The 14,390-nt window shown below is 47.1% G+C and overlaps 1 protein-coding gene across 3 annotated transcripts in view; it reads right to left on the reverse strand.

The window, feature by feature from the left end:
* LOC128894111 (uncharacterized) overlaps positions 1 to 14,390 on the reverse strand; it is a 257,394-nt gene that overhangs the window by 74,643 nt on the left and 168,361 nt on the right. Inside the window, exon 1 of one of the 3 annotated variants that reach the window (XM_054155581.1) lies at positions 10,926 to 12,673. The exons of the other annotated variants lie outside the window; for them this stretch is intronic. The gene's annotated coding sequence lies outside the window, so the exon portion shown is untranslated. Of the gene's footprint in view, positions 1 to 10,925; positions 12,674 to 14,390 lie in introns of those variants that run through there. 3 annotated transcript variants of the gene reach the window in all.

Raw genomic sequence — 14,390 nt, forward strand, 5'->3', positions numbered from 1 at the left:
GTGATACAAATTCGACCAACGCACGCGTTCGAGGGGTTATCGTTCCTGCTTCGCTGCCTAAACTGAATACACCTGGCGAAGATGATTATTGCTGTTTGCAAATACGCGGCGCGATTCGTCGACACGTTTCTATTTGGCACGGACAAATTCCTTGCACCGAAATACGTTATAAGCACGTTATAGGAGTTCGCTTCTTTTAAAACTAAATTCTTGCATTAGTGACACAAATATGAGCTGTTATGTTATAGACACGAGCGTAGTAAATTTCATGGATTCCGAGGTATCGTCGATGCTCGAGGACCGCCTGGGATACTTTTTAAACAGTGTTTTCCTCCCACATCGTTCTCAATTTGTCCGCTTTCTCTGACCCGGCGTCGTCCACCGGCACTCATCAATTCCCTTCCTCGCGCGCGGCACACGCTCGACCCACGCCGAGAGGATCCATTTTGGTCGCTTTCGAGTCACGCTGCAACGACTCCCCTTTCCCGAAGCCTCCTTCAAGTTCTCGTCGACCATAGAGAAATGTCTTTCTGATTTCTCTGACGATTCGCAATGCTCCGATCCACCGTGAAATCGTTCGAGAGTGTCTCTGCTCCAGTTGCCCACCGAGTGTTCGTCGGAACAATTCTTTCCTCTGTCCGCGATGTTTCTAATCAAAAGAACCAATTATCCCGCGAGCAAGGAAGGGAAACGAGGACAAAGAGCGATAACGAAATTACGATGCCGCATTCTCCGCGAGAAACGGCCGAAACGTATCCCTTGGAGATGGACCAGCGACCATAAAGGGCGCGGTGACGTCCTCTTTATGACCCAATGCTCGATGCAACGTAATTTCATTACGTCACGGGCATAACTCCCATGGAAAAGACGCGGTGCGTCCTCTATGGTAATACTCCCATCCTTTACGGCGCGGCGTTCTTTCCTCGTCTTCGTCCTCTTCGCGTTTATGCGAGGATAGACGATTACCAGTCTCAACCTGCCGGACCACACGGAACGAAGCACCTCGTAGAGACTGTTTATTCGCGTCGAACGCCGCTGGACGGGATACTTGCGATACGCGACGATTAAACGCGGAACAGGCGTCCCTCTCGACGGGATGTGTCGTTCAAATTAGCGATAACTGCTGGGGAACAGGTTGCCGGAGATTAGACCCCTTGGCGCTGTCATTGACATCGAGCCGTGATCCAACGCGTTGAGATTGATCGCGCGTGGGAACGTCGCTGGCAAGCGGAATATTTCGTATAGGAATGTTTTCCTTTTAAAGAAAGCTAATTGGTTGTTGATACTCTTGGTAATGTGTAGGGATTTAGTATTGCAGTTTTCGGGTTCTTTCGTAAATTGCGACACAATGTACGGATGAGGATCCTTAATTTGAAAGGATACGAAATGTCCGAAAACGAAATGTTTGAAACGATACTAAATGTTCATTAAATTACAAGACAATGTACGGATGAGGATTCTTGATTTGGAACGATACGAAATATCCGACAAGCCGAAGGATTATTCCGATAGACGGTTCGGTAGGGGATGAAACTAATATCGAAATCAACGATGTAAATTGCGCACGAATGCAACAGCTCGTTGCAAAAGTTGATGCGAGAGAAGACGTTAATTATAGCCCACGGCGTGGCGGGTTCGCGGGGTGGCAAAATCTGATGTCGGGGCGATGTAATGTTTATTTTACGTTCCATTAGAGCCGCCATTCAACGGCGTATCGCAAACAACAATATTTGTCATACTTCGCGAGGAACATCGCTGAGAGTACAAAGCACTCTATGTCGTCATCCAAACCTGAACCCTATCAGAGCTGAAATTACGATTGATTCGTTCGTAATTATACCGAATTAAAACGAAATATAAGCTATCACGAATCTTCGACCCCGTGTCAAAGCGAGCCCTAATGAAACTTCAAATGGCAAGTCCATCTTGAATTTGAATAACCCCGCGTTTAGGCGCACGGAAGGTTCGCATAGAGGATTATTAACGGGCAGGAAGGGTTTGGAACGGCCCAACAAAAATTTCCCCTGGCATCTGATAACGAGATACGCGCGTTCCGGCGCCCCAGACGCGCAATTATTGCGGCCGAAATTTTCAGCTCGACCCCGACACTCGTTGCGATTATGCATGCAGCCGGGATCGTTTCCGGCGGTATCTCCGCGAGAAAATTGCTCCAACGTGCGTAAGAAACGTTATTTATAGGTGGACAGCGGAAAAGGGTGGTCGCGCGGTTACGAAACGAAGGGTCGAGCGAAGGGCGCGGCTGCAACCCCCCCGGGCTCCACCGATTGTTTCCGCAATAGCTGCTACTACGTTATACCACCCCCGCTTGGCCAACCTTCCTCTCGGCGTTCACGTAACTTTCGTTTGATTTCGAATCGACCAGCGACTCGGTTTTAATTAAGGGCACCGACGAGTTTCATAATTCTGTCGCTGAATGGCCGCCGTCATACGCTGCACGCTCGCGACGCACGTGCTCGCGGTTTCCTCAGGGATTCGGACACAGCTGTTTATTAAATTCGAAAATTGAATTTTATGGGGAGTTTATGCCGCTTTCTCGGGGGGAGAGAGACATCGTTTGTTCATCGTAAATTGTAAATTGTAAAGTGTAAAAGTACAAAAGTTTAAAGTGTAAAGTGTAAAGTGTAAAACCTATTTGTTTTTGTAATAAAGACATTCTAAACGTAATACCAGTAAATAATTTTGACAAGATTCTCCAGAATTTCTCGGGTAGGCAATATTATTTCCATCAAATTCATTTTCTTTGACATAAAATTTAACTTCCAAAATTAATTTTTGTAGTTCTTCAATAAACAGCACTGTCACCTATACACCTGTATATAGGCAACGTGGCAATCAACCTGTGAACCATCTTTTTTATTTTTCTGTACCATAGCAGGCAAACTAAAGCCAAAACTAAGCTTGAAATAAAAATTGATCGTAATCCAACGAGTATCACCTCAATTCCCAGTGCTAATAACTCTCATCGATAGATACAACATTCTTTTTCAGTCGTCCAACGTGCGATATTTCACTATTTGCCTGCAACACGATCCGTCCTTGCGCGGTTCCTCCCACGCACCGCCCATGCCGCCTAATAAATAGTAATGGCAATAATTTCTCTCGCATGGAACAAAGTTTTCTCAGGTCCCTGGTGCGCTCTACCTTCGGACACCGGCGTTGCACAATGCGGGGGTGGAGAAAAAACCTCGAGGTCGTGGAAAAAGTAGCGGACAGGCTCGATGGGACGATGCGAGATATGAAATTATTTATAAGGTCGGCCAATAAGCTATCAGAAAGCTATTAAAAGTTTTCGCGATCCAGAAATAACCTCTGCGCCCGGTGATATTCCCCGGAGGGTGATCTCCTGCTCGTAACGTTTCCCAAGATCCCCCGGAGCTGCGCGTCGCTACCGACGACGATGCGTGCCGTCTGACGCATTCCTTTTTCCCCCATGTTTTTATCCCCGACTATTTTCTCTGCTGGTCCCTTTTCGACGTCACTTCGTTTCCCACCAACGAAGAAAAAGAACATTTCCGGCGTACGCGTCTCGGACGTCCACCGTCTTCTTACCGCGTCCGCGACAATCGCCGTCCCACCTCGAATGCGGGCAAACTGGTATTTCCAAACTCATCCTGGCGATTCTTTATCGGACTCCTTCGTATCGGGACTCCGAGACTTCCGAGCATTTTGCACGAGTTTCCACTGCTGCAACCCTAAGAAGCATTCCATGATTCTGTATGGAATTCGGTCTCTTGACTTGAGCAACAGGAGGCTAGTTTAATTATTGTTTGTGGAATCTAGTTTGCAATGGAATACTATTGGAAAAGTAATGTATCGATCAATAAATTCGAAGATTGAACAACCTTGTGTTATTTACTTTCACTCTTGCAAACCATCCTGATAAAATTAAAGTAACAAGTAAAAAAGAAAAGAGAATTCCTACCCCCGCGCGTCAGATTCAATTTCAAGAGTAGAGCCCACTGCGAATGTGACTCGAAGCGAGGAATAAAAGTCCCAGATTTATTCGCAGAGCTGAAACAAAGGTCGTAGGGTGCGTGGGCGCGCGCGACGAATAATAAAACACGAGGGGAATAGCGATCGGTGAAAAGGAACGTGTAAATTCGTAGAGCTTAACGATCGGTAAATCAGCGGGCATCGGAAAATACGCGGACCGCCCACATGCAATAATTTTCCCGCCTTACGATCCGCGTGCTCGCGAGCAGTCGTAAATAAAGAGGATGCAAACGACGCTCGTCATGGAAATGAGCGTCGGATGGCGCCGCGACTTAATTCCTTCGACTCCCGTACGTTTTCCACGCTATATAGATTCCTCTCGATTCTTGGCCACTCTGCGGATTTACAGGCTACGAGGAGGGTTCTTCGAGCCAAGAATTCGGAGGTGGATCGACCAAGGGGCCTACCAACCATCGAATATGTAACAATACAGGCTGCTGACTCTGAGTTTTAATTCTAACCTGCGTATAACGAGGAAGTTGATGGGTGGATTGTAAAAGCTTTTCCGGAGTCGTTTCAGGATTTCGTTTAAAAAAATACGAATAGCATAATTTAGATAATGAAAGTAGAAGGTGAGTTTTCAGTGACAAAAGAGTCTGGGGAACCCTTTGTTTGCGAAGCAGAATAAAAATGAACAACGAAACGCAGAAATGTACGGAATGTTCTGACTACTAGGAATATAGCATCACAGATTAAAGAGGAAGTCGAAGACGGTGGCTATCCCAGGAAAATTAAAATTGAAACTAACTGCTCGAGTATAATTTCAAGGGAATTTAAAAATCTAATGAAACATGTTAACCACTGTGCAGTGGGGGGGACGGTAGTAATTTAATAAAGTAATTTCCCGAGATAAGGTATAAAGTATATCTCGTAAAATATTAAAGTTTAATGATCCAACACATGGAAATGGTACTTCCCCAGGAAGCTCTGTCGCCATTTCGCAACCTACCGAACCTATTTGCATCTAGATGCGCTTCATAGATATGTACACAAACAGACTTTACACATGCAGATATTTATTATAAAAATTTGTTTGGAAGCATCAGGATTGACATGTGATTTAGACAAATTCCTTGAATAGATACAGAGAGTACGAATACTTCGGGGACCGACTATAAGCGAAGTAACGAGAGGTAAGGAGCTCCAATGTCTGCAACGAATCCATCAACCCCCTCGAGATCGAGGCACAAGGTTCCTCGATCGATCGCGATCGTTCAGCTCCAAAGATAAATTTATAAAACGCTTTAAGCGCAGTCCTGACGATGCACCGAGTGCTCTCTAAATATTTGCGCAGCGACGAGTCGGCATCGATCCCCCTCTCCGCCCCTACAATACAACAGGAGTAGTTCTGGAGACAGAGGAACGATCGGGGTCAAAGCAGCCAGCAATCTCGCAGGATCATCCCCCTCGGGCAACATCGATACTCTCGTCACGAGTGTCACAATCCTTGGACATCGTTGAAGGTCCCGCAAAAGTTGAACACGATGGGGCTGCAAACTGTCGCGAAACTTTTCACCCCCGCGAGCCGTGGAGGCAAACTTCACACCCTACTCCGCGGCCAGGTTATGAAGGAGCGAATTTTCACGAGGGTGGTACCCCAGTTTCGTTTTCTCGATACCCGGGTTGGTTCTATCGACGGGGATCGTTTAATTCGACGCTCACTCGCGCGGCGTTCTCGCGTCCGAGAAACGAAATTTAGGCGCCCCCCGCTGCAAGGAAACCTTCGCCAGGTCTCGGTAACGGGGAAACCGTTCCATTTCGACGTAAGTTCACTCTATTTTCCAATATCCAAGTTTGCTGGGAAAGCGGGGTAGTACAGCGGGCACTTCCCAGGAATTCTATCGTTAAACCCCGTTGGCTCCGTTACCGATATTGCTGGCCAGGCCCGTGTCTCGATTTCGCGCGGATATGGTGGTACACCAGGCTTGGAGAACTCGTACCAATGTAACTGTGATGTATCGCGATGGGTAATAAAGAAATGTATATACAGTTAGTAAATACAGCGACTACACGATTGGTAACTAACTGCGTACAGCGGTGGCCACGCAGGGAGAAGAAACCAAAATAATTCGTGGTCGAAGCGTCCTACCGATACCTTCGCGAAACTAAAATAAAGAAAAATAATAAAGGAAGAAGATCAGCTAAATGTCGCGAGTTTCCCTCTCCACCTGCGAGGCTGTACCCCTTCAATTTCCCAAAATGGAATATTACGCGTACACGACAGAAAACGGGACATCTAAAACTACTCCTAGCCACCCTGTTCGGCGCGACGCCGACGTAACCACCCTCGTAACTTTCTTCTTCCTTCGTTTCGCCTCTGGAATGCTGTTACACCCTCTCCCCGCGAGCTCCGTGGGGAGAACTTTTGCACGCACGTGTTCCGCGTTTCTCACCGGTGCTTTATTAAACCGAGGCCCTCGAGTACGGGAACGACTTTGAGAGTCAGGTATTCGGTGAGTGGCGGGGCAGGTGTCAGGGGTTGCTAGACGTCGGGCGCCGAACGCATCCCCTCCTCCAACGAGTTTACGAGCCGGGAGTAGTGCTCGGTACGGAGGACTTCGTTTTATCGGCCATTAACTCGATCGTGATTAGCTACCCTCTTTTAACCATCGCTTCTTCATTCGATTCGAAACGAGAAGACAACGCGGCGCGGGCGATTGCCAAGGGGGTGGGAAACGGGTTTATTTTGATGTTAAGAGCCAGTTGACTGGTCGGGGCTAACTACCCTGGAATTAGCGAGACTGGAGCATCCATATCGCGTGGTTATGAAGCACGTGAACACTTTTGTTGTACGAGATAGGGGGATGTTCGTTGGATGCTTTGTGCTATTACGAAAATTGTCTATCGCTGAAACTGGCCAATGTGTGTGCAAGTATTTCCATTAGAGAATTACTAACATAAATTGTCTATTGTCCAATTGTCTACCACTAGATTCTATAATATCGAGTTGTCCAGGAAGTTCGTTCCACTTTTTAAGAAAAATTCAAAGCCACGTAATTTGTTTCCAACCAAAAATTGACACGAATAAACATACATTTAATAAAATGTCGTAAGAGTCTCGACGGAAAATAATTCGTGTTCTTGTTTGATTCCTTATTCTTTGGTACGGGAAGCGCGGTACAACAATATGAATATTATTATATTAATCCACGAAACGTCTTCTAAGAGCTTCTAAAATTTTGCTCATAATAATACTCCCAACGCCATCTCAGCCACCTATTTTCGAACCTAGTTTGCCACACTTTGCCCCCCAGAAACTTCGGCGACAAAGTCGTTGGCGGAACTTTGGAAATTTTTAGTAGAATTCGCCTCGGAAAGTTCTTTCGTCGACAGCTGGGAAACGAGGATCCCAGGCCCATTTGAGAAACAGTTTACGAGTCTTGCGCGTTTCGGGGACATAATGGGCCCCGGGAGCAATTAGCGTTATCGAGACGTAGTATCGTTCGAACAACATTAGAGGCGGGCTAATCTAAACGCGGCAATCGTTATCGTTACAAATATTTCCGGAAACTGTCGCGAGGAACACCGCATTATCGAGGAACGAGGCAAAAAGTCGATCCTCGCGGGCCGTCACGTGTCTCCATCTGTCGCGGTTTCCGGGAACTGCTCACTGCCCAGGGCGCGACCAGGACTTCTCGAGAGGACATCGAAAGTTCTGAAAATATTTACCGGAGGATACTTCGCGGTTACTCGACGATTTAATTCAGCGTTTCTCAAGATTCTTTTCAGCATGGAGCACTTTCCTTTTTGGAGTAATAAATAGTGGACCATTTAAATTCATGGCTACTTGGTTCTTAAAGAGGATACATGTACAATTAACGATATTAAAATCTGTATTAATAACCAAAAATTACAGTTTGGAAAACGCTGGTGCTGGTTTAATTGCTATCGAGTCCCCATTTCTTTTGTCCCCGCTTTCCAATGTCTTCTGAACGCATAGATTCGAAATAAAAGTGCCAACAAGGGCGCAGAGATGCTACAGAACCGGCTCGTGTTTAAATTTCTCGTTAAATCGGATCCAAAAGATACTCTTTCAATCGGTCGGTTCCCAACCGGGTGTCACTTTTTGAATTTTGAACGTGTTTGGGAATCGGAAACTCCTACGGTTTCATCCGCAACTAGAGGCTAATTGTGTGCGCTTTTTACCGTTTGAACTTCAAATTTCATCGACTACCGTGGCCTTCCAGGCATCAAATCATGACTCGATGCATGCGAACCAATTCAAACGATTTTTTAAATTACACGCGAAACGACGAAGTAGAAAATTACCAATTAACCGAATAAAACGATAGGAGAAGACGAGTGCGTAGCGTGCTCCAGGTAGAGATAAACGAAATTTCATTGAAATAATGGATATCGAGCCAGAATCGCTATGCAGTGATTTATTAATAATGTCCATTCGATTGAACATTCGAACGGGTACCGTAATTTGATTATACACCCGATTCGTATTGTAATGTTTGTCGTACAAACAACGCACCAAGAGTTGTTTACATTTTATTCGATGATATAGTAATTGATACTCGTTGAAAAATCGAAAAATGTAGGCAGTCAGCGGGAACATTATTGTTATTAATAAAAAATCCAAGGTCTGTTCTATATTTCACTATGACTGTTTTTAATGTTGTTTGTCTAGTCTGAGGGGTTAATATACTAGTAGCTTAGAAAAATATACATTTGTAGATTTCATTTCTTACGTATAAGGGTTTAGCTTGCCTCTGGTTCACGACGAAGAGCCAAAATAAATAGAGTCGCGTTTCGGAGGAGGAAAGTTACTCCTTTAGCTCGAATTCTCACCCCATAAGTTCCTAATAAATGTCAGCGACAGACGTTCTCGCCACTGAATCCGAACGAACTCGCAGGAGTCTTCAGATCATTTCTAATTTCGCCCCACGTTTCCGTAAATCGATTCGAGTGGTCGACGTCGAAAAGAGACACGGCCAACCCCAAGAATACGGCGATAACGTTTCGCCACTCTTGCTAATTTCGCAAATGGAACAACCGCCGCGTTTTCTCGACGGTAAGGGATTCGCTTAATTACCGTGATGAAAATTCTCCATTACGGCGAGCAATCGAGAGTAAACATTCCCCCCGTGATTCGATGGAAATTAACCAACAGGTGAACGAACCCTCGTCGTAACCAGCCGCGAACGCCGCGGTGATAATTTGCCGAAGGAACGATGGAAAAGCTTCCTGCACCCGCGTCCACGTACAGGGTGAACGGTTTTCACGGAAATCGGGACAAATAACGATAACATTGGCGACAAAAGCGAAAGGTAGAGACATAAAATCAACACAGCGGTCCTGGTAAATACCGAAAAATCACGTTTCATAGCTCAGCAGACTAAACAAAGAATGTATTATTATTTTGACAAAAAAAAAAAAAAAAAAAAAAAAAAAATAATAATAAAACCGTTTGCCAACCACTAAATTTTCCATTTACGAGCCAAAAATTGCTACCTTGAATTTCCCCATTACTGAAAACGACAATTACCGAAAAAATGCACGGATAATTGGAAGGCTCGCCACGGCACGCATAATAGGAAATTGGTTCGCAAATTCGCCACCAAATATTTTACCGAAAAATCGATCGGCACCCCGTTAGATTTCAGTGTGTTAATCCCGCGACGGTTCGCGGCGAGTCGCGAATATCGATTTTCGCGGGCGCGTCGGCTCTTTTCAATTCCCGTCGGAGATGCTTTATTTGTTTGCTCGCCGCGTTAAGTTCTGCCTTTCTCCGCCACCCCCGACACACGCGGAATTCCTCTCTCCGTCTCGTCTCGTTTCTCTCGTCGGTCTGCCGGTGAATTGGATCCGGACGCATCGGAGCTATCGCATTACGTTAACCGCGGAAAAATGTCTGCACCGTGAATCTCGGGACGCGAATCCCGCGACGACGAAAAACGAGCAAATTTCTGCGGCGGTTCGAGACCGCGCGAGATAATTCCAGAGATCGTTAAATCTGACGATTCAACCCTAGAATACGTGGTCGCAGGCTGGTTGGACGCTTTGACGCACAGAATTGCGATCTTACGCGGGTTCGAAATTGATATGAAACGTCTGTTGGATTTTTCATAGAAATTTATTACAAAAATTATTCTCGTGAGAAGCAAGATGCTGTTTCTTATTTGTCTTGTCCAGCCACCGATGCTTCAGGCTATCGACCCTGTATGTTTTCGTTAGTGGTTCAGTTCACTTCAGAAAGAGCTCGAGAAATGCCAATTCCAATGCGTATGTAATAAAGTACTATAAGAGGAATTACAATTCGAGGACTCATTAGACCCCATTTCCTAACAACGTCAAATAGGATGTTCTCTTGCAGCATGATTTCTCATATAACCGTACTATTTATGAAACCTAGTGAGAATTTTTGATCTACACAACGCTTGCATATCGCTCCAAAAATAAACTTTCTTATTGTAATACCCTATTTCGCATTCAACTCCGAAAAAACAGTGCACGATTCGCTGGAAACGAGGCTCGTTTACACGCCGGGGTACAAAAGGATCACGGACCTCGTCGTTTCGCGCGAGCAGATTTTCGGAGCGGGTCGAGCCGACGGCAAATCCAAAATCGATGCGACTAGGGTCCACTTTCCACTTTTTTACGATGGGAATCATATCCAGCTCGGACAGCCGGTTTTCAGGATCGCTCGCGGATAATCCTCTTTCGGGGAGAACAGAAATCTCGCGGAACTCCGAAACTCAGGAGTGCTATTCGCGAGATCACCCTCTACGTGTTTGCACGCTTTGGGGAGCCGCGTTTCTCGGCAAAACGAGCTTTCAACATCAATTAACGCAATGCCAACGCCTGCTTTCCACCTATGCACAGTAGCTGCGTGCCGTTGTGGGGGTTTCCAGCCTTTTTTACGAAATCGTCGAATTCAAGATCGAGCGGACGTGGTCGCGTACCTCAAGAATTCGGGCGACACCTTGCCGGTTTGCTAGCAGCGCATTTCCTTCGAGAACGTGGTGGCCTCCCTCGTGGCTGGAGTCCTGGCCCTCTGCGCACCGACCGGCAAACTCAGATTTCCCGATCTTCCGAAGAATATATTACTCCGTTTGTACTCTCATCACCGATCACTTTGCCACTGAACGTACGTTTCTCGAGTCGCGGTTCACTTCTATATAGATCACTTCAATCACACGTTCGTCCCTTCGCGGAGAAACGACTCGACGATTTGGAGCACAGTCGTCAGCGAGCACGATAATCCAGACTGGATGGAAAGGACCCACTACTCGTCGCACTCGTGATCTTGCCTATCTCTCACCAGGCACGGAAATTTCACTGAGTCGAACTGCTCCAAAAAGAAAAAAAATAAAAAAAGAATGACATCGAAGTCGCACTCGCGCACCGAGAACTCGCGATTCAGGAAGGTCGTGTGCATGGGTATCTAATTGGACGTTGCGCTTGCTAGTTTCTCGCACCCTCGAACTCGAAACACGCGCGTTCAGCAACCACGACGACGGGAACGCAATTAACGACGTTCTCTTGTCGGCGGCGCGCGGCACACTGTTGCTCCCTGCTTTCGCCCGATCGCTCGGAGGCTTTGCTCGGTGCCTAACCCCCCACCGTTCTCGCTCTCTATCCACTATCGCGTTGCTGGTTTCCCCCACCCTTAGAATTTCACCCCTCCATTCGCGTTGCTACGCTAGCAATCCCCCACTCTTCGAGTACGACTCTTCTTTCTTCGTGGTGCGTGGCAGACTCCTTTCACGAGAGCGCGAAAGAGCGAGCGTCGAGGGTGCTAAACGGAGGGAAGAGGACGAAGAACCGTGTCGTCCTTTTAGAGCCGTGAACACGGTTGGGACTCGTTGGGGAAAAAAGGAAACATCGGTCGGAGGGTGTGTGCGTGCCCACCGAGTCCGGGTTCGAAAGCTACGCGTTGTGCGCCCTTTGCCTGCACCGTGGTGCCCTCCGACGAGGGTTTGCAGGGGTGTTCTCGTGTCGGCGGGCACAATGCGAGCGACAGGACACTCTGACGATTCAGCGGGTGTAGACAAAGTCGTCGCGCAAAGTGACGCGTCTCTATTGTCGGGACGGAAATTGTTTAACGTCGACGGACTGGAGATCTTGGGGGAGTTGTCCCTTCTTTTTTAGATGAACCTAGGTGCGAGGAGCGCAAGAGGGTCGTACATGTAAGGTGCAATAGAGGGAAGACGGAAAAACAGTGAAATTCGAGGTGCATTAACGTAAAGGGTTGTTTGGAAAGAACTTCGGTAACATTGATTTTTAAATAAAATTCTATGATAATTGTTAAAAGACAACTTCTTTTCACTGTGTACTCTTCGCTCACCTGGAGCAATTCTACGAGCCCCCGCAATAACAATTCGATGACAGGAAAACGTATTCAACTTGGTTAGCTGCGAAACACCTAATTAGCTATCCGTGTCGCATCCGGTCTGGATTCGCGCGCAGGAAACTGGATTAGAGCGTCAGCGACGCGACGGTACGCAACATCCGTCTCCTTATCGTCGCGACGAGATCGCGAGCGCGACACAGCGTGAAGAGCAACGAAACTCGCGAGTGGGATGTGGGTCACGAGCCTAGCCATGCGTTCTTCCGACTAGGAACAGCTGACTCCAACAGCGGAGCTTGGAATCGTGGAGATAAAATTAACAACGGCAACAATGGTGCGTCGATAAGATCAGTTTACGAAAAACATTATCAGCTACTTCTAGGAATGTTATCACTGTTCTCTTTCGTATCACATTTTTGTGCGACCTTAATCGCAGAGGTAAATAAGAAGCCTATCTAGCGAAGCGATCCAATGGGAAGCGAAGGAAACGTTTTCCCGAAGACAGAAGCTCTAAAAGTGTCGACTACCGGGCGTGATCGCTTAACTGCACCATGTTTGCCCAAATATTAAATTACCTCGACAAAGAACTACTCGAAGCGCCTTCAAGCTTGTATCCACTGTTTACGCCTAAGAGGATACGTTCTTCCGGAGGAACTGCGTCGAGGTGAATAACCAACCTCCAACCTGTTCCCGTCTTCCGACCGAACGATCGCCAATGTCTCTGCTCGTGCGTCCATCGCTTCGGTAACGACCGTTTCCGCTTTTTTTTTCCCAGCGGTTCGCCTCGAGCCACCAATCACCAACGCTTAGCCGGCTCTCCTACGCGCATGAACGCAACAAGGCGTCGCGAAAACGCAGGCGGAATTGCTTGTGTCGTACAGCTGGGAGCACTGGATGGAATTAATTAGATGCTTCTTTGACCGCCTGCCGTCGTGGATGCGCTTGTGTGCTCGATAGGTTTTCGGGGATCGGATTGCAGGAGGAGTACCATTTCTTCCTTACAACCCTTTCCTTCGTCATTGACGAGACGATCATAAGCAGAGGTGAGCAAGTCAGTTTTAGTGTTCCATTCTATGGTAATGATAACGCTCCATTTTATGGCTCGCGTTCATTTTGTTATGATTTTAGTGTAGAAGTCCTCGTTTCCTATATGCATCCTGCGATTGGCCATTATACTCCACAATAAGCCTGTAGGTACACGCTGGCATTATTCATCGTACTCCGATAAAATTGGTCTCGTGTCTGGCTCGAGGCAACGGTATTTCGAGAGGCCATGCGACTACCGGCGGATATCCGCAAATACATACCGCGGATGAGTATTTAGAAATCCTTTCGTTCGGTCGTAGGATCGCGAGGGGAAGCGGTCTGCGGCGCCTGGCGTCGGGAACTTCAAACGAGAGCGAGCGGCTTTGGGGAACAGGTTGATGCCGAAACGGTCCATTGTGGTTATTGTATTGCTCGCGATATTGTGCTCCGTCGCGGTGGACGCTCGTCGTCGGCCTGGGCTCGTCGAATAAATGGCAAAACGGAGCGGGGTCCGCGCGCGGTTTCCAGCCACCCCATAGACCGCAGACGCCGATGGAACGAGCCGTCGCGCAAAAAGCGACGCGCCTGGACCGGGGGCTGGTGGCCCGCGGGCCAGGAGTGGCTCGCGAGGTACGACCTTTAAATAAATTTCAGAGGAGAAACAGAAGCAGTAGGGTGGGGATTGTAATGGTAGCCAGGTTCGGATAGAAAGAGGCCAGGAGAAAATTCAGGTTGAAGCTCGATTTGAACGAAGATTTGTTTGCTCTTGAGAATCGTAAGTGACGAATGTCTATGGAACTTTGATTATCGAGTATGGGTGGGTGTTACTGAGCAAGAAGTTGAGGATTTATGGGTTGAACGAAAATTTGTTTGCTTTTGAGAATCCTAACTGAAGAATACCAATGGCATAATTTAAATTATAATTACTGAACACGAGGAGGTGTTGCTGAGTAAGAAGTACTCGTTGAGCTCGGGTGCCTCGGGATCGCCAAACCCGTACTGCAGCTGCAAGCACAGCTACAGCCCCTGAGGGACCTATTGCATAGGTGCA

This window comes from Hylaeus anthracinus, unplaced genomic scaffold (genome assembly GCF_026225885.1).
Source record: "Hylaeus anthracinus isolate JK02 unplaced genomic scaffold, UHH_iyHylAnth1.0_haploid 3, whole genome shotgun sequence".
NCBI classification, from domain to species: Eukaryota; Metazoa; Arthropoda; class Insecta; order Hymenoptera; family Colletidae; genus Hylaeus; species Hylaeus anthracinus.